Raw genomic sequence first — 18641 nt, forward strand, 5'->3', positions numbered from 1 at the left:
GGACATTCTCTATACAGATCCCTGCTCAACCTAAAACTGCTACCATCCAATCTCTGCTTTACAGCTGAGAAAGCTGAAGAGTAGAGACCAAGTTAATAGTTAGCTAGCAGATAGACCAAGATTTGAACCCTGTTCATACAACCTTACTGTATGTTACCAGCTGGCTCTGAGAGTAAGGCTTGGATGCATCATATTTTGAGAGATGGGGGGCATTGATCTATGGTTTTTATTAATTAAAAATATGCATATTTTTATAAGACACGAAGCCTCGAGTTGGCAAGCAAACAAAACCCAAGCCGATGAGATTCTGTTTTCTGCTTTAAGGGAGGGCAGAGTTTGGCTTGCATATGGTATTGGGTGCTGCCTTGGCAGAGCATGGACAATAGCTGCTGTCTTATTCTCTGCCTCTTTCTCAAGCATCATTCATTAATTTCTGATCCGTGGGCACAGGAGATCGCCTGCTGCAGAGAAGTCATCTGGCCCTGCAGTTTTTTTTTTTTTTTTTTTTTTTCTGTAGCAGGCTAAAAAAATGTTCATAAGGACTCAGTGAGAAACAGATGAGGGGGCATGTCAAGGTCATGATCACAGCTACTGGCCATGTTCTCCATGGGGGATTCCCCAGGTCTGTAATAATTCTCTTCATAAACCCCAGAACATCTTCCAGTGCCATTGTCTTGCCTGGCTTGTGTGAATCCTGGGATACAAGTTCCTGCCCCCTGCCCCAGCAACACTGGGAAAATTGCTCTTCTTACCCACCTGCAGGCTCATAGGCATGATTAATGAATGAATGCACAAAGGAATGAGTGAGTGAACGAGCTATGTTGAATCTTTTAAAAAAAATTATTTACTTTAAGAGGTATGGGTGTCTTGCCTGCATGTATGTCTGTGTACCACATACATGACTAGTGCAGAGAGACGCCAGAAGAGGGCGCTGGATCCCTTGGAACTGGAGTTACAGATGATTACAACCCATGATGTGGGTGCTGGGAATTGGCTCCAGGTACTCTGCAAGAGCAGTTTACAATCTGCTGAGGCATCTCTCCAGCCCCTGACTTTATCAGAACAGGGCCATCAAGGACGCTCAGTGGGTAGCAATCCTTGAGGACTTGAGTCTCTTCCTAGAACCCACATGGCAGAAAGAGAACTGACTCATACAAGTTACTCTCTGACCTCTACAGGTGCACCACACACAAAATAATCAAATAAACGTAAAATAAAGAAAAGATATTATCATCAAGTCTAAGATCTTTTTTCTTTTCTTTTGCCTTCCCCACCCCCAAACAGGGGGAGTAGGACAAAGAGGGGGAGCACAGGTGTGGATCTTTCAAAAGAGACTCGCTAAGCTGGGAGAGTCCTTAACATCCTGCTTAAGTTTTATTACCACCACCACCACCACCACCACCACCCCCCATCCCGCAAAAGAAAATCAACTCACGGTGGTTTAATGGCGATGGTAACACTTGCTCCTTCTAGCTCAAATGCCAAGTGCCACACAAGCGCTCTTAGGACTGGGAAGGCAACACTTACCATCATAAAAACCGAAAAACCAACCAAACCCAAACCCCTTCTGCTCACATGAACTCTGCAGCAGTTCTGAGGATCCATCCTGGGCTGTGAGGACTGTGGGAATGTTTGGCACCACAGAAAGGGGCAGAGGCCACTCTCACCCGAGGACAAGGCATATGGTGGGGAAGAAGGGGCCCTGCAGAGGCGGAGAGGTGTGAAGTCACCTACCAGCCTCCAGAGGCTTCCTTGCACACCTGGGAATTTCTCTATGGGTTGCTGAATGGCTACCTCTAACTGGTCCTTTCTTGTGACCCTGTGACCCCAAACAGACTCAGGCTTCCGTACATCTATCAATGTGTGGCTGCAGACTCGCAGGAGGGTCTGGGCATGGAACTGAACTCCAGTCTGCTTTAATAACTTAGTAAGGCGTTCTTAATGATAAGCCATCTCTCTAGCCCCAAACACAAAGTTTTCAGATCTGGGATGGGAAATATGCTCCTGGAGTCAAAGTATCTGGTATCCTCAAGGTCATGAGCACCCAAATGACATTTCACAGCCCTTTACAGTAGCAAACCATGATGTCCCTGCAAAGGACCACATGTAAATTGGGTTGATGCACCCTCCCCCAGTGGGTATCTGACTGTCTCCCATGGCCTAGCTTGCTCCAATGTGAGGGTACCACAGGGACAGAATGGACAGAGCTCTTCACCCTGGGAAACTTCCATCCTAATGAAGAGAGCCAACTTAATGGCTGGCTAGGTACATGCCAAAGCTTAGCTTTCCCTTAGCTTTTCTGACCTTTTGTTCATTTTTAAGCAAATGGTGTCCTGGATGCTAGGCTCGGCTTCTTGTGCTTTCCCCATGGGAATGCAACCTCCAGGTGAAACCCTATTAATGATGAGATACAGACTGGTCCCCATCTTTTTTTTTTCCCCCGTGAAATTTCTCTGGAGGCTGCTGGGTAGACCGAGCTCCTTCTCATGGGGCAGTCATTTGGACACAAACTCTACAAGGCCAGGGCGGTGCTATATGCTGCCTATGACTGCACCTCCAGAGCCTGGCACAGCGACCAGCACACAGTAGGTACTCAGCAAGTGCTCATTAGGTGAATGAACATGTTCAGGTGTTCTCAGCACTTCCCAATGGCCACCTGCACGAGATTCCCAGTTCTCTGCCACAGACACAACCCGGTGCACCTGCTAGGCCAGGGCATATGTGCATTTATTTTTAACCTTTTATTTGGCAATAATTATAGATTCATAGGGGCTGCAAGGAAATGAACAGGGAAGGCCATGCATTCTGCCCCTGGCATCTCACTGAGGGTGAAGCATCAAAACCGGAAACTGCTGTTGCCATTAAGTTAATGTCACTGCTGCCCAGGCCCCTGCTCCCTGCGTCTGTCAGAGCACATGTACATGTAGCTCAGTGCAGTGTTATGTCACCTGTGCTAACCACCATCAAGGTACCACAATACCCTCATGAGATGTTCTTCTGCCAGTCCTTAGAGCCAAATGTCCCTCTGCCCAGTTCCCAGCCTTGGCAATCACCACATCTATTCTTATGACATCTGGCTAGCACTAACAAAAAAGAAATCTAGCAGTAGGGAACAGTCTGGGGTCTTTTTACTCTTTGAGATTCACCTAGGTTGAAGTGCATATCAATAGTCTGTTCTTTTCACTACTGGCTAGTATTCTGTTAAATAGGCATGCACTGCTGTTTAGTTCACATCTGGTGTTAATCCAAGTAGATACTTCCTATTTGTCCCTGCATAATGATCCTAGTGTGGAAACTGCTCAGCACAGTATACAGTCAGTGCCTAATTCTCTCTCTCTCTCTCTCTCTCTTTCACACACACAACACACACAAACACACACACACACACGCACACGCACACACACACGCACACACACACACACACACACACACACACCAAAAACCAAAACCCAAACACCCCAATAAGAAAAGCTGTCTTCCCTTTAGATTCTTCTAAAGAACTCTGCACAGCCAGAGACCTGTTTAAGGGGTGGCTTCCATACCAACATCCCCTGAGGCCAGGAACAATGTTGACAGCTGTGGGACTGAAGGCATCCATGGCCTTCAGTAGTCACACCTTGTCCAGTGGGGCTTTGGGGCAATTTCTCTCGCCCATTCCTTGAATGTTCCGATGGCGTGGCTTGCTGATGGTGCACTAAGATTTGATGTGGCACTAACTCTGAGCCTGGGACTCAACAGTCCTGGAGTGTTCACTCTTAACTCTGCTGCCACTGCACAAATGAGCTCAGGCTAGTTCCTGAGGGATGAGACTCTGCATGGAGCAGAGATGAGCAGTGCTAGCTAAGGTCACCCTAACCTGGCCTGGAGCCAGCACACTCCCACCACTCTGGAAATCACCAGGCTATGCAGAACGGTCTTCATAGCCCAGCAGACCAAAGACCAGTGAGAGAGAGACATCTAAGACCAGGAAGGCCCTCGGTGGTGTGCTGACCTGTAGACTGCACATTTATAGGTAATAATGAACATGCACACACACTGATCTGATGCATGTTAATGACTGGTTGGTCCTGCAGAGCCAGAAGGGAACACCCTGACAGCCAGGGAGGCTCTCAGGGCAGCACACTAGACTTGAAGACATGTTCCCTGTTTCTACCCCTGATCCTGCTACCCACTCTGAGCAAAGAGCTCCTGCAACTTCTGTCAAAGACAGTTTGCATCTTAACTTGACAGTGGGTGAGACACTCAGGGCGGGAATCAGCCTCCTCCTGGCCTCATCCTCCGTGGCTCTGTGTTTGCAGATAAAAATACCCTTCCCTCCTCTCTACTGTGGAAGCTGTCCAGGGTCAGCCACCCACATACTTCCACGCGATTTCTGACTCTGGTTATAAAACCTTGGCCCCAGAAATAGAACAAAAGGGGATTTCATAGGCATGTGCTCCAGTATAGCCTCCACCATTCCTGAAAAACTTTGGGGAAATTCACTTTCAGGCTTTGAACATGGTCTTCAAAGTCCTATCCACCCCGGGCATCAAACATCTATGAGGGGCCATGATTTTCATTCTTTCATTCTCTCTCTCTCTCTCTCTCTCTCTCTCTCTCTCTCTCTCTCTCTCTCCTCCCTCTCTCGCAGCAGGTGCCTCTGTTCTCAAGTCTTTCCAGCCCCTCTGGTTTCTGTTGATCACCTCCGGACCCTTCTGGTTTTCCCGGCCCTGGTCATCACTGCCTGGTCCTAGCCAGAGCTCAGCTCACTCTGTCCTCTGGATGCTCTTCAGTCCACCCCCATCCCTGCCCTTACATTTAGTTCCTTCAAAGGTGTCCCAGGTCCCTTCCTGCACATTCTGTTCTGAGCTCCTCACTCATGGTAGCCTTTCCTTCCCAGCCGATACAACATGGACTCCAGAGCAGAGGCCACTGCCAGCAAACTTCCAGACCAACTCTCGTGTCATAGGTAAGACTAGAAAGTCAACCCAGGAGGAATGGAACCAAGGTAGTGAAGGTAGGTGATAACCAAGACTGAAAGGAGACCAGGACCCTGGCCCAAGGAGTTCCCATTACTAAGTTCTAGAACAGCAGTCTTGGAGGATGATAACAACAGCTCCATTTCTTAAATCTGTAGAACACGCTGGGCCCTGAGCACATGTTTAAGCATGATCCTCCTACAGATGACGGGAGTGGGCACAGAGAAAGGCCACATCCAGTCTAGTTTCACACAGCTTGGCACAGCAAGGATTTGAAGTGAGGTTCAGTTCCAATGACCACAGCTTCTCAAGCCTACCTTGAACCCTGCCATAGGCACACCTCTCCCATCAGGCTTTTTACCAAATCAAGCATTTTCTAGGCCCTCCTGACAGTTTCCAGACTCCCCTTTGCCCTCTCACAGTCCACCACCCACTGGCCTTGAGTGAGCCCACCATGCTCATCTAACTTTCCAGAACAGAGCCATATTCTAAACTAGAACTTGCCTCTTCCTGCTCTTGTTGATAGGCAAGTCACCTCACTCAGCATCAGCTTCTTTATCTACCACTTGAGAGTGGAAGATGCCGTGGCACAGACCTGGGAATGCAGATGGAGCAGTGGAACTGTGATGGTGCCCTGGACACTGGAACCCTTCAGGAGATGAGAGCTCCTTCCCAACTCTGGCACCCTTACAGCCTCTCTGTGAGGACTAGGTTGACCCTGTCCACCACACAGCTCTGCTGCTGTACCTGTGGACCACCGCCTTTGTCTCTGGCATCTAGGGACGTGGCTGCTTCTCAGGAGGCCCTGTCTGCTTTAGAATCAAGCCCTGTGCCTCCGCCCTTCAGACACTCTTGTATTACGATATCTCAGCAGTCAATACTGTGTCTATGGCCTCTTCAAGCCCTGAGCTACTCTCTCCAGTTGGCAGAGCATCAGCACTTCTGGTGCCCAGAGACTCCTGAATATGGGAGTTAGAAGGAATAATAGGTACTGATTCATTTTAACCAATTAATCAACCAACTAACTAACCAACCAATCACCATCCATAGTTTACTCATGTGCCCTGGCTTTGTGCTAGTCTTTGAAGACCACAAGAATCCTTCTCTCCACACCACTTCTGGCCAAGTGAGTGCACAGTAGACAGTTTCTGGGCACTGCCCCCTCAGCAGCTGCTCCCTGTACCCTTCTGGTTGGCAGAGCCCTAATGGTTCAGAGTGTGCCCCTTTGGCCACTGAGTCAGACATTGGGCCTGGTCTATTTAGGCCTTGCTGATCCATTCTCTTGGTGGTGACTGGTTTAGGCATGTGACCCAGTGTCTGAGGAGTTGGCTTGATGGTGTGGGAGAATTTGACAAAAGAAGGGGATGCTTTCTGTCCTTTGTTCCGGGGACTCCTCTGTAGAACAGGGATAGAGGAGGCCTGCTCTGCAGAGTGGTAGGAAGGCTGGAAGGTGGCCACATATGAGAAGGTTTGTGTGACTGCCCAGGTGCCCAGAGAGTACAACTGTCACCACACCCCCCTTTGCCTGTGGGATGTCTCATCTGAAACAGCACTGGAGCTCTAAACCCAGTTCTTGGCTCTTCCCACTCTCCAGGGTCTGTCTATACCCAGCTATGATCTCCTCCCATCTCCCCTTCCTACAGACCTTCATGAATGGCCCCTAAGCCAGAGGGGACTTCTCTACCAAGTCATCCTGTGGTGTTCTTCTCTTCTTGTGCCCTACACATGTCTGGAATATTTGCTGACTGCACTGCTGTGAATGTGTCCTTAGGATGCCTGGACCTGTGCCCAGGGGTTCACAAGATTCCCATCACAATGTCACTTGTGATAGCGAATCCTGTGCAAAACCTAAGTGCCCACTATAAGAGAGAGAGTAAACAGTCGGTGGCTGAGCCACTCATAAAGATGAGGCAGAGATGTATCTATTGATAGAAGATAGAAGTAGAATCGAATGTTGATATCTATCAACATTCAAGCTCTATGACTGAGAGAGAGAGGAAGGCTCCAAAAATATAGTGTTCATCTACATGCTTTAACAGTCATGGAGAACCTTCTGGAAGGACATTTGACAGAATGTTAGCAGGAGTGAGCTTTGTTTCACTACATTTCATCTGGGTTTACTTTCTTCTTTATACTTTGTGATACCATTTGAATTTTACATAATCCTTACATAACATCTCTATAGCCAGGGGGAGACAGAACTACTTTTATTTTGAAAAGAGGAAAAAATACATATAGAATCACAGCCAGGATCCACCTTCTTTGGGCATGGTTCCTTAGTCACGTGAGACAGATTTGGGGTTTACTGTACTCTTTCCAGCCTGGATACCCAACCCCCATGCCTCTGCCTCTCTCTGCCTAGAACTCTCTGGTTTGGTAAACTCAGAAACAGCAAGGCAACCAGAGGCCAAACATCTGGAGGGAAAACACAAGGCTGGGGTGGGGGAACTCAGACTGAGATGCTTGCAAGATGATGCAGAGGGACCCAAGAGGGAGCAGAAGACACTGACTATGGAGATATAGACAAAGTCATAGAGAAGCCACATCTACTGCGACTTTGTATGCAGAAGCACTATCCATGGACACCTTCTGTACACACTGCTCACTGAGCTGACTCACTTCTCAGCAGCATAACATAAAGACATAGATGTGCATGAATGTCTACTTCCATCTGTGCAGAGACACCCTAACCTGACCTGTTCTGCCTTGGCCATGTCCAGCCACCTCCACAGTCATTTTATCAAGCTGAGCCTGCTGTAAGGAATGGCCATTTCTTAAGTGCATTTTTTCCTTTTCGTGTGTGTGTGTGTGTGTGTGTGTGTGTGTGTGTGTGTGTGTGTGTGTTTTCCTATGTGTGCACACGTGGGAGTCAGCAGTTAACATCTTGTGTTTTCTTCTATTGCTCTGCACTTTAGGGCTTGAGACAGGGTCTCTTCACTGACCCTGAGCTCACTGTCTCTACTAGATTGGCTGCCAGTGAATGGTGTGGATGGTGGGTGGTGGGTGGTGGGGTTTACCTGTCTCTGCTCCCCAACACTGGAGTTACAGATGTGCACCACCATGCTGCCATTTACATGGGTGCTGGGATCTGAACTTGGGCCCTTGGACTTGTATTACAAACATTTTTACCCACTGAGCCGCCTCTCCAGCCTCGGTCAGTTCCACTTGGGATATCTGAATAAGGATGTGGGTCAGTCTCTTGAACCCTGCCTAGATGATAGGCAGCCTCGGCTGGGGCAAGGAGGGAAGCTCATTTCTTAGTGCCTCCCCGCCACCGTGCCTTCCTTCTGCTTCCTGTTTCTTGAGTCAACAGCTCTCTGAGACAGTGAGGAAAGCTATGGGCGCCCGAGCCGTACACTTCTCAAGATCCCCGGCCTGCTACTGTGTTTGAGCTAAAAAAAAGGGGGGGGGAGGGGTTCACAGGTGAGCACAAGCATACCTGCTCCTTGGCCACTCCCCAAGGGACCCTTACTGGTAAAGAAACTCCGCAGCCGCACCCTTTGACCTTTTCTACCCCTTTCCTAGGCCCACCCTGTGCAGGCGGAGTCTTCCCTTATTGGTCCTTGAGAAGGAGGCTGGCATCCTATCTAGTCTCAGGAGCAAAGGAGTCTGTCACAGAAAGCTCATCCTTGACTCCCCTCTGCCTGTCCCAGTCCTGCTCTCTAACTCCACTTCTATGCCATCAGGAAGAAAAATTGCACAGTTGTCCTTAGGTATCCAGGACAGTTCACCATGTGGAAATCTGCAGATGCCCAAGGCCCTTATGTAACACTGTGTAGTATCTGCACAGACACCCCCACCCCACCCCCCACCCCCTCCTGTTCCCTTCAGATTTCTCCACCTGTAATACCTCCTGGTATGCAAATAATATGTAAATAGTTGTCACTCTGGGTTGTCTAGGGAATAATGACAAGGAGAAAAGCCTGTACAACTTCAGTACAGAGGTGGGTTTTTTTGTCCTGAATATTTCTCATCTGAGGCTGGCTGAAGCCAGGAATGTTAACCTGGAGATCTGGAGCATGTAGTTGGGGGTGGGGTGGGGGCTCTATTTCTGTCTTCTCTCATTCCTCAAACTGTTGTAAGAGTGGGGAAGAAAGATGATATTTATGAGGGCCCAGCCAGCCTTCCACCCTGCAGAGCCTTTGGAGGGATCCAAGCAGTTACTCAAGTCTCCGAGGCTCCGTTTCCATATCTGTCCTCACGGATTCTAGAAGCTGGTTTTTGATTTCTGTATTTTATGCTCCTGACCTCTTTGGGCCTTGTTGAGCCTGGAGAGACAGTCCCTGCCAGAGGTGGTCAATTCCTAGAGACAACAGACCAGCCAGTTCAGAGCCTGGATGCCCAGCCACCTCCTTCGTGGAACTCTGCTCTCTGGGTCAGGACTCTCTTACCCTAGTCAGCCCGGGGCCAGGTGCCAGAGAACTTAGTAACAGCCCTTATGCCTACCGAAATGGCCTAACTGGGCAATCCTAAGCCCAGCTTGCCTTCGCCGGCAGGCCATGGCAAAGCTCTGGCCCATCCCCCACTGACATGCTCCACTTGCTGGCCAGTGATCCTTCTCTGGGTGGTCCTGCCTGGCACAGGATTTCCACCTCTCAGGACCTCGAGCTAGAAACTCTACTAACAGCCTTCTCCTTACCTGTTGGCTTACCACACCTGGATAGAGTTAACTAGGAATAGTGTCACTGCTCCATGGTGTCACTGGGAAGATATAACAGATAAGCAGGAGGAACTGTCTCACACAGCTGTGGGCACCTGGCAGGGGCTGTCATTGAACCTTATGTTTGATTTGTGTGTGTGTGGTGTTGGTGCGGGAGCCCAGGGCCTCAGATATGCTGAGGCCATGTTCTACCTCCGAGCTTCCCCCTCGGTTCTAACACGGCTTTAAAAACATTCCTTTGTTTTTCTTTCTCCTATCTGTCTTTTCCCCTCTTTCTACCTCCCATTTATCCCAAACTCCTGTCCAGGATCAGCTACATAATTTTTGGATCCAATTCAAAACAAAACAGTGGGTCTCTGAAGTTGATAAGAATTGTAGGACTGGCTGAGATGGCTTATCAGGTCACACACACACACACACACACACACACACACACACACACACACACACACACCCCACAGGCCCCCCCTCCCCTACCTTCCTCTGTATCACATTCTCCCTTGCCTCCAACATCTTTTATTCTGATTTTCTAACCCTAAGTCCCCAGTGAACCCCAACCCTCTGCTTGGTTCTTGATGACCATAATCACTTAGCTGGAGAGCAGGGGACAGAGGCAAACCAGAATTCTTGAAGAGCCCATGAAATAAGTTATTATTAAATGTATTTCATTAGTCTCAGAGTCATATGGCAACTGAGGTTAACACAAAGCTGGGGAGTTTAAGTGGTTTGGATGGGATTTAATAAATGAGCAAGACAATTTATAGTGCTCAGATTTCTTATTTTCGAAGTTTACTGATAAAAGCCCTGGGCCTCTGCTAGGTTAGTGTTTCTCTTCTTGGCGGTCAGTGTGCTTGGGGAAGGCCTCTGCGCTGCTAGTGATACAGGCCCTTTTCATCTGCAGAGGTTCTGTATCACCCACAGACTTCACGACCTTGCAGGCAGGCCATGGTATGGAGCTGGAGAAAGAAAAGCCCTGCTAGACAGAAACCCTGTTGAACTGATCTTCTGTCTCTGTTCCCCCAATACAGCATCTTCTCCACCCCCACTTCTCTTTGTTACCCAAATACAGCAATACTGGGCCTTTGCAAGTCCTTTTGAAATTCAGAATGTGTCACAAGCCATTGCACACCATGCTGAGACGGAACCTCTGATAGCCTCTACTGTTCCAGGTCTGATACTTGTCCTGGGCCTACTTTGGGAGTGATGTCTCTAAATAGTCTGCATATCCTACAGTTTCAGCTTAGCACGCTGGGTGTGAAATGCCTCCTCTACAACTCCCCACCAGCTTCCACAGTCTGTCAAGCTCCTAACTCATACATCAAGGTCCTGTTCAAAGGTCCCCTCCTCCAAGAAGATGCCTCTGATTTCTCTAGGCAGAAGCAACATACCACACCTCATCTCCCCCCAACACCAGCCCAGCTTGCTTTTTTTACTTTATATCCACCACACCCTTTGTGCCGTTGGCTGGCAGCCAACTGATGGTTTCTTTGAGAGGGATGTGAGCACCCCAGGCTTTGATATCCTTCATCTCTGGGGAGGGGGTAGCAGAGCGGAGCAGTTAGAGAGTAAAAGGTCTCAATTCCACTTCTAACTAGCTTTATATATATATATATATATATATATATATATGTATGTATATGCTAATACCAACCTTGTGGCTTTATGAGGGATATATCAGATGATGACCCAAAGTCTTTAGCACAAAGCCCAGCAAAAGGCAAACGCTGAGAATATTAACAGCTCTATCCAGACACTAGCATGTGAACACCACAGGCTGGATAGCCCATATCCCAGTGTGGCTGGGCCTTCTTTATGACTTACTCTCCAGTGTCTCAGTTTAGATGAGACGCTATATACCCAGTCTAGATGGCTGGGACCAGGTCTATTTCATTCACCAGTCTGCCCCCCACCCCAGCACACTAAGGAGTGCTTAGCATGTAGTTAATAAAGTCAAATGAATAAAGTCAGGTCTGAGAGGTGCTTGGCATCTGGCAGGGATTGCCTTGCTGGAAGCTGTGAGTGACTTCAACTATGTCTTAGGTGGGAATCAAGGCTGTTTACATGCATGGGAGAGTGAGCCCCAGGTCCTGCCCTCCCAGCCCTTGCTGCCAGTACCACTAGGGAGGGGGGAATAGCCTCTAACTGAGGGGAGGAAAGAGTGGAACAGGTGGAGGGGTGATCCTGTGCTCACTAGAGGGGAGCAGGGGTCTGTTTCTCCTGTCAGAGCTATACCCAACTGCCTGTCCCAGTTGGGACTCAGTATTGATTTCTCCTTGGAGGCTGCAGGAAACCACAGCGCTGTCAAGCTGCCCAGTGAGTACAGAGGCTCCCGAGGATGCTGGGTTTCATTTTTACTGAAGAGGACACATAGAGACACAAGTCCAGCAGGCGTTGTCCCCACCAGCCCACAGTGACATGAGGGAGATTCCACCTCTTCCAGAAGTGGAAGGAGAAACCGCGCTGACAGGTTTTTTTTTTTTGTTTGTTTGTTTGTTTGTTTTGTTTTTTGTTTTTATTCCCAGTTAAGACACAGAACAGAGCCATACCAAGGGTGGGTTGCTTGGTCACAAACCATGATCTAAGCATTGTGGCAAAAATCGAAGAATATTGGCCCAGTTAGCTGTCAAATAGCCCTAATGAGGTAGCTGTTACCATTTTACATATAAAGAAACTGAGCCAGACAGAGAGAGATTTGTCAGAGTCCCAGGGCTACTAAGAAGCAGGGCATCCTAGATCCAGAACCTTCTTTCATAGGAACCAAATAAATCCTGAAAAGAAAGCCCAGTTCTCCATCTTCTCTTGGCTGTGTGACCTTGAGGCTGGCTCACCCTCTCTGGGCCTCATGTCCCCTTTCCAAGGGTAATGATTTAGGAGGCTGTTTCTAGCGCAAGGGCACCCCCTATGGCCAAAATATCCTTCCCTCTGAAGTGACCAGGCCCTCTAGGGTGACCAGGCCCGGGGTGAACCCAGGTGTCCAGAAACACTGTGGTCCACCGTGAGGGCCCGAGGCAAACCTGCACAAGGCCACTTTCATTTACAGCTTGTGCGGTGGAGCCGAAAACCAAACTGCAGCTCTAGTGAGCAACGGCTGGGGCTTCCGAGCGAGCTTCGGAGCTCTCCTGTCACCAGGTGGGGGACCCATGCGAGCTTGGGGAAGAGCTGTGGGCAGATGGAGGACGCCCAGAAAAGGCGAGGCCCAAGATGCACAGAGCACAAGGCAGAGAGCCCTCCCGCACACCGGGAAGCCACTTTTGGGGAGAGAAACCCCCAGCCCCGGTCCACAGCTCAGAAAGCATCCCCGGCACGGGGACACGGCGCTGCGGGCGCACAGCCCCCTCGGTACTAAAGGGAAACCAGGTGCCGGAGTCCGGGAATATCTGGAGCAGGCTGATGGGGGTCCCCGCGCTCTGGACGCCCCCAGCTCCGGAAAGTTTGCGCGCCCCCTCCCCGCGCCGCGCCCGCCGCCGGGTGCCCGCTCAAGGTCACCGGTGACACCGCGGACACCCGGTCCCCCCATGGCCGAGCTCCCGCTACAGCCGAGGCCGCGGGGTCCCCCGGGCGACAGGGAAGAAGCCGCGGGAAAGGAAGCAGAGCCCGTGCGGGCAGCGGGGAAGAGAGGCCCTGGCCCGGTCCCGCCGACCCTCACCTGCGCCCGCTCCGGGGCGACGATGCCGCCGCCGCCGCTGCCGCTGCCGCTGCCGCCGCCCCTGCTGCGCGCCCGGCCCGGCCCGGCCCTGCGTCCCCGCCGCCGCCGCCGCCTCTGCGCCCCGCGCCCGCCCGAGCTCCCGCCGCCGCCGCTGCACTGCGCTCCGCCCGCCGCTCCCTCCTCCCGCCCCCCCCCCCCCAAGCTCCCCTCTGGCCCTCCCCGAACTCGGCTCGGACAGCGCTCCCCCCGCCTTCCCCGCCTTCCCCCCCCTCCCCCGCGCGCGCACCGGGCCACTCACGCGGGTGGGCCATGAAGATGCTCTCCCTCCCGAGGTACCAGTTCCATCTCTGTCTGCTGCCCACAGCCCCTTCCCCAGACACCCCACAGAGAGCCCCTAAACACTCCCCTTTTCCCCTCTTGCCCCGCGGGGTCAGAGAGGCCCCCCCAACGAAATCTGTGGGTGATGTGGGTGAGAGCGTGGAACAGGTCTGTGAGGAAGCTAGCTTTGGAGGGGACTGTCTGGGTCAACCTTGGGGGTTTTAGTCCTGGGCTCGACACTCCTAGAAAGGACGATGGTTGGCCCTGCGCCTCTGTCGTGGCCCCATTAGGGCCTGGAAGAGTCCAGGACAAGGGGCCCTGCCTTGGAAGCAAGTTAAAAACCCCAGGCACCCCGCGAAACAACCTCCTCAGTTAAGCTTCCCCTCCTTGGCGCAGACCCCAAGTCGCAGAAAAGCTGAATTCCTGCAGAAGCCAGGCCTCCGACTCCCAGCGCCTGGGTCTGCGCCATGCCATCAATTAATCATGCCCACTTGTTTACTTATTTATTGGCTTTATAAAAAGCCAAATGCACTCCTCACAGGAGGCAGGCGAAGAGAAGATGGTCCCCTACCTGATGGACCCACCAGGCTTTCTGACTTCCCCCTGGTTGGCCTCCCTGGGTAAAGGAAGATCGCTGTAAGGAGACCCTGCAGTTATGTGTGGACACCTGCTTCCAGGGGACACTCTAGACCTTGACACTCTCTGTGGGCCCAAATTCCCCAGGCCTGAGCTCTGCAGCCCTGGGGAGAAGCACCAGTTACTTCTGGGCAGGGCTGAAGCTGGGAAGGAACGCAGAGGGGGCTGGGAGCCAGTCACCAGGTGGAGAGCACTTAGGTGTGACAGGAGGTGTCCCCAGGCTCAGCTTGGCTCAGGAATGGGTTCTCACTAGTCCACACTCAGCTTGGCAGGTGACACCTGTATCTTCTGCACCATCCTTGGGCACCCAGAGGACATCCCTTCACTACTGCCACATACATATCTGTCTCTCCCTGCCTCCCCCATCCCTGCTTCTGAGCAACCCCAGGTGTTCCCACTCACCTGTCAGCAGAGCCCTCTGCAGAGTCCTCAGGATCTGTTCTTAGCTCTTGCAGGGCCTCACAATGGCGTTGACTTCTGCAATTAATTAAAGCCAGGCATTGATCATGTTAGTCCTGCTCCAAAGCCTTGCATAACTCCCTAGTAACCCCCCCCCCCATGTGCCGAATAGTTTTATGTCAACTTGACACAGGCTAGAGTCATCAGAGAGGAGGGGGCCTCAATTGAGAAAATGCCTCCATAAGATCGGGCTGTAGGCAAGCCCCTAGAGCATTTTTTAGTGGATAATGTGGAAGTGCCCAGCTCATGTGGGTGGGGGCCATCCCAGGGTGGGTGGTCCTGGGTTTTGTAAAAAAGCAGGCTGAGCAAGTCATGGGGAGCAAGCCAGTAAACAGCGCCCCTCTGTGGCCTCTACATCAGTTCCTGCCTCCAGGTTCCTGCCCTGTTTGAGTGCGTATCCTGACTTCCTTCAGTGACCAACAGTGAAATGGATGTATAATCCAAATAAACACTTCCCTCCTCAAGTTGCTTTTGATCATGGTGTTTATTCACAGTAACCCTAATTAAGACAGCCTTGAGGCCCTACAGCCTCAGGACTCCATTTGACATCCTCCCACTCCCTTCTGTTAGGTCTCAATGCCCCTCTCCACATGTATCTAGTTCTGTGCCATGCTGTCCTTCGACGAAGATGACTTTCCCTCTCCTGAGTGGTCTCTCCCTAGGCAGAGTGTCAAAGCATGGGCTTAGCAACGGTCTCTCGTACAGTCTTTGGGAACCAGCAGGCACGTTGGAAAGAGGCAAAGAGTGAGCTCACACCTGCAGTCCCAGCACTTGGGAAACTGAGGCAGAAGGACTGCTATGAGTTGGAAGCCAGCCCAGGCCACAGAGTTTAATGCTAGCCTGGGCTACACAGTGAAACTCTGTCTCAGGAAACAAAAGACAGGAAGCAAGAGGCAGCATGGTGACTTACAGTTCTGTATGACCTGGGGCGAGACCTCAGCCTCAATCCACTGGATCATCTGTTAAGATAATGACACTTTCCTGAGTGCCAACTGTGTATTAAAGTACTGGAATTTTCCAAGATGGTCTGGTAGTTCAAATGGAAACAGGGAGAGCAACCTCAAATGTCTGTGAGGCCCAGGTGATGCCCAGTGGGGTGAGCTCACTGAGGTTTAAGGGTTCTGGACTCTGCTGCCTGCAAAGGGACAAACAGTAGCAGATGCTGGCTGCAGGGAGCCCATCAGGCACTCTGAAGACTGTGGATCTGGGGATGGGCACCACACAGCTCGACTTGACTGTGGCTAAGCATGGGTAGGAACCTAGACAGTGAGCATTCTGTTTACAAGAGAAGCGGGACTTTTTTTTTTTTTTTAATATGAGCATTCTTGATCTTTAAATGTCATCAACACATTTTTAAAATGTAGAACTCTAAGGGACACCAAACAGCACAGCTGTGGTGAGTGTTGGGCCACCGGGCTGGCAGCTTGTGGCCCTGCTGAGGAGGCAGAGCAATGCTGGGTACTAACACAGCAGACACAACACTCTCTCGCCTCTCTGGTAGGCTGTGGTCCTGCCCATTTCAGAGGCACAAAGGATCATGTGAGTGGCAGAAAAGAGTCATCTCAGTCCCTTCATAGACAGCAACCAGATGAGGGTCTGGGGTGAGACTCAGGTGGGCAGGTCTGGTCCCTTCCCCACTGCCTGTAGAACTGGAGTGCAAGTAGTCAATGGTCCTGACTGAGCCTCAGTTTCCCCATCTGGGACTGGGCTGGTGCTGGGCAGGGTGAGACTGCAGAGCTGTCAAAGGTTACGTGAGGTGACCACAGTGGGAACTGAGGACGAAGGAGGCTCCGCAGTTGCCTCAGCCCATCTGCTAAAGAGGAAGTGCGCCAATCTGGACACCCCGCAGAAGCCCCACTCTAAAAATAGGGCCCTGACAGACTCCTCAAAGTTGGAGACTTCTTGGGAAATGTAACTGGAAGGCGAGGAGGGAAATGGTTGTTCCTGTCTGCAGAACTAGGAGGAGAGGAGAAAGTGTGCTAAGGCGAGCCAGCATGTCCAGCATCCCTGACTTCCTAAGGAGGAGAGGACGATGGTCCCAGTACTTGTGTGCTGTAGAGAAATCTGCTCGCGGCTGGAAAGTTCTCCCTTGTTATGCCGGAATTAAAGCTGCCTTTAAAGGTTCCCGAGCCGCCTCAATGCCCATATGTTACTGTTTTAGTCATATGAAATTTGTAACGGCAAAGGCACAAATTAATAATCCTACTAGGGACCTGGGGAGAAAGCTTGGTGGGGAAAGCACTTGCCACACAATCACAAGGACCTGAGTTCAAATCCTTAGAACCTGTTTAAAGCCAGGTGCAGTAGCATACATCTGTACTCGCAGAGGGAATCTCAGATGCCAGCTAGCCTGGCATATGCAGTAGCAGAGAGGGAGGGAGGGAGGGAGGGAGGGAGAGATAGAGAGAGAGATAGATAGATAGATAGATAGATAGATAGATAGATAGATGAGAGAGAGACAGAGACAGAGACAGAGACAGAGACAGAGAGAGAGACTTTCAACAAGGTGGAAAGTAAAGAAAGACACCGAAATTGTTTTCACACACACACACACACACACACACACACACACACACACGCACGTATTAACAAATATGTACACATACACATGCACACACACTCACAAATAATCCTACTAAGCAAAAACCAGAGGTACCCTAATGAGTGGGTGTCAGATACTTGGTGGATGAGCTCGCCTTTCACAGCATGTTCCAGGGTGCATTTTCATGTCACTTACCTGGAGCACTTGCCACCAGCACACACTGGTAAAGAGAGTCCTAGACCCATGGCTGGGCTCCCGACTGGGACTTTCTGGGAGGAGGAGACTAGAAAGGAGCATCCCACACCTTGTCCTATCATGTAGAACCCGAGGCAGTCTGGCTCGTGGGCTAAGTGGGCAGTTCTTGAGTCGGGGTAAGAGAATGTGCAAAGCAGGTCCTGCCCTTTAAAAGATTCTGAAGGCAGGAAAAAAAAAAGTCACACAAATATAAGGCAGGATGACATATTCACAGGACCAAATGCCACTAGCAAAGAAGGAACAGAGAAAGGGACATTCCCATGTACATTTCAGAGCTGGAAGAATCTTTTATGGGGATGATGTATGCTCAGTTCACTTGTGTGTATGTCGAACACACATGGAAACACAACACACACCCAGTGATGAGGAAGCCAATGAATTCTGAAGACCGATTAATGCCACTGAAGATGTCAGGTGGGCTGCTGGCTGGGTGTCCAGGAAAGCCTTGCAACATTTCAGTGACCACCTGCATCAGTAACTTTTCTGTTGCTGTGATAAGACACTGAGACCAGCACAAATAACAGAAGAAACGGGTTACTAGCCTATGGTTCCAGGAGGGTAAGAGTCCACGATGGCAGAGTGGAGGCACGGTGGCAGGGACTTGAAGCTGAAAGCTTGGCTCTTGAATCAAGAGCAGGAAGCAGAGAAAGAGACCTGTAACTACCAGAGCCCAGCCCAAGGGACACACTTCCTCCACAAGACTGCACCTCCTAAGCCACCCCAACAGTACCACCAACTAGGGATAAGTGCTCGAATACCTGAGTGAGACAATGGGGCACATTTCTCATTCCGACCATTATACCACCCTCAGTAATTTTTTCTCCAAAATCCCAGGGCCATGAACATGGTAGGCATGTGCTATATGACGAAGCTATACTCCAGCCTCACCTCTTAGTATTTAAATGCATAGGTTGATCTCATCCACCCAGAAATTCTACAAGGCAGGGTCCACCTGTCTTCTATCCACTGGGCAGGCTCCCCCAGACCTGGCTCCAGGGCACTGACTTCTTTCATCTACACCCTCTCCAGAGGACCTTGGCTTTAGACAATGGGAACCAGTAGGTGGCAATAAACTGGAGTGTACTCCACAGCCAGTGCACACCAAGATGTCAGACTACACCAGTTTCTACGCCCCTCCCTGCCCCCAAAAGCTCCTCTCCTCATGGG

At 50.8% G+C, this 18641-nt stretch overlaps 1 protein-coding gene across 9 annotated transcripts in view; it reads right to left on the minus strand.

The window, feature by feature from the left end:
• Positions 1-13338, minus strand: part of Atp2b2 (ATPase plasma membrane Ca2+ transporting 2) — a 319903-nt gene extending 306565 nt beyond the window's left edge. For all 9 annotated transcript variants that reach the window (XM_036181098.1, XM_036181095.1, XM_036181094.1 and 6 more), the window contains exon 1: positions 13265-13338. The gene's annotated coding sequence lies outside the window, so the exon portion shown is untranslated. The remainder of the gene's footprint in view (positions 1-13264) is intronic.
• Positions 13339-18641: the final 5303 nt, after the last annotated feature.

This window comes from Onychomys torridus, chromosome 3, assembly GCF_903995425.1.
Source record: "Onychomys torridus chromosome 3, mOncTor1.1, whole genome shotgun sequence".
In the NCBI taxonomy this organism is placed as follows: domain Eukaryota; kingdom Metazoa; phylum Chordata; class Mammalia; order Rodentia; family Cricetidae; genus Onychomys; species Onychomys torridus.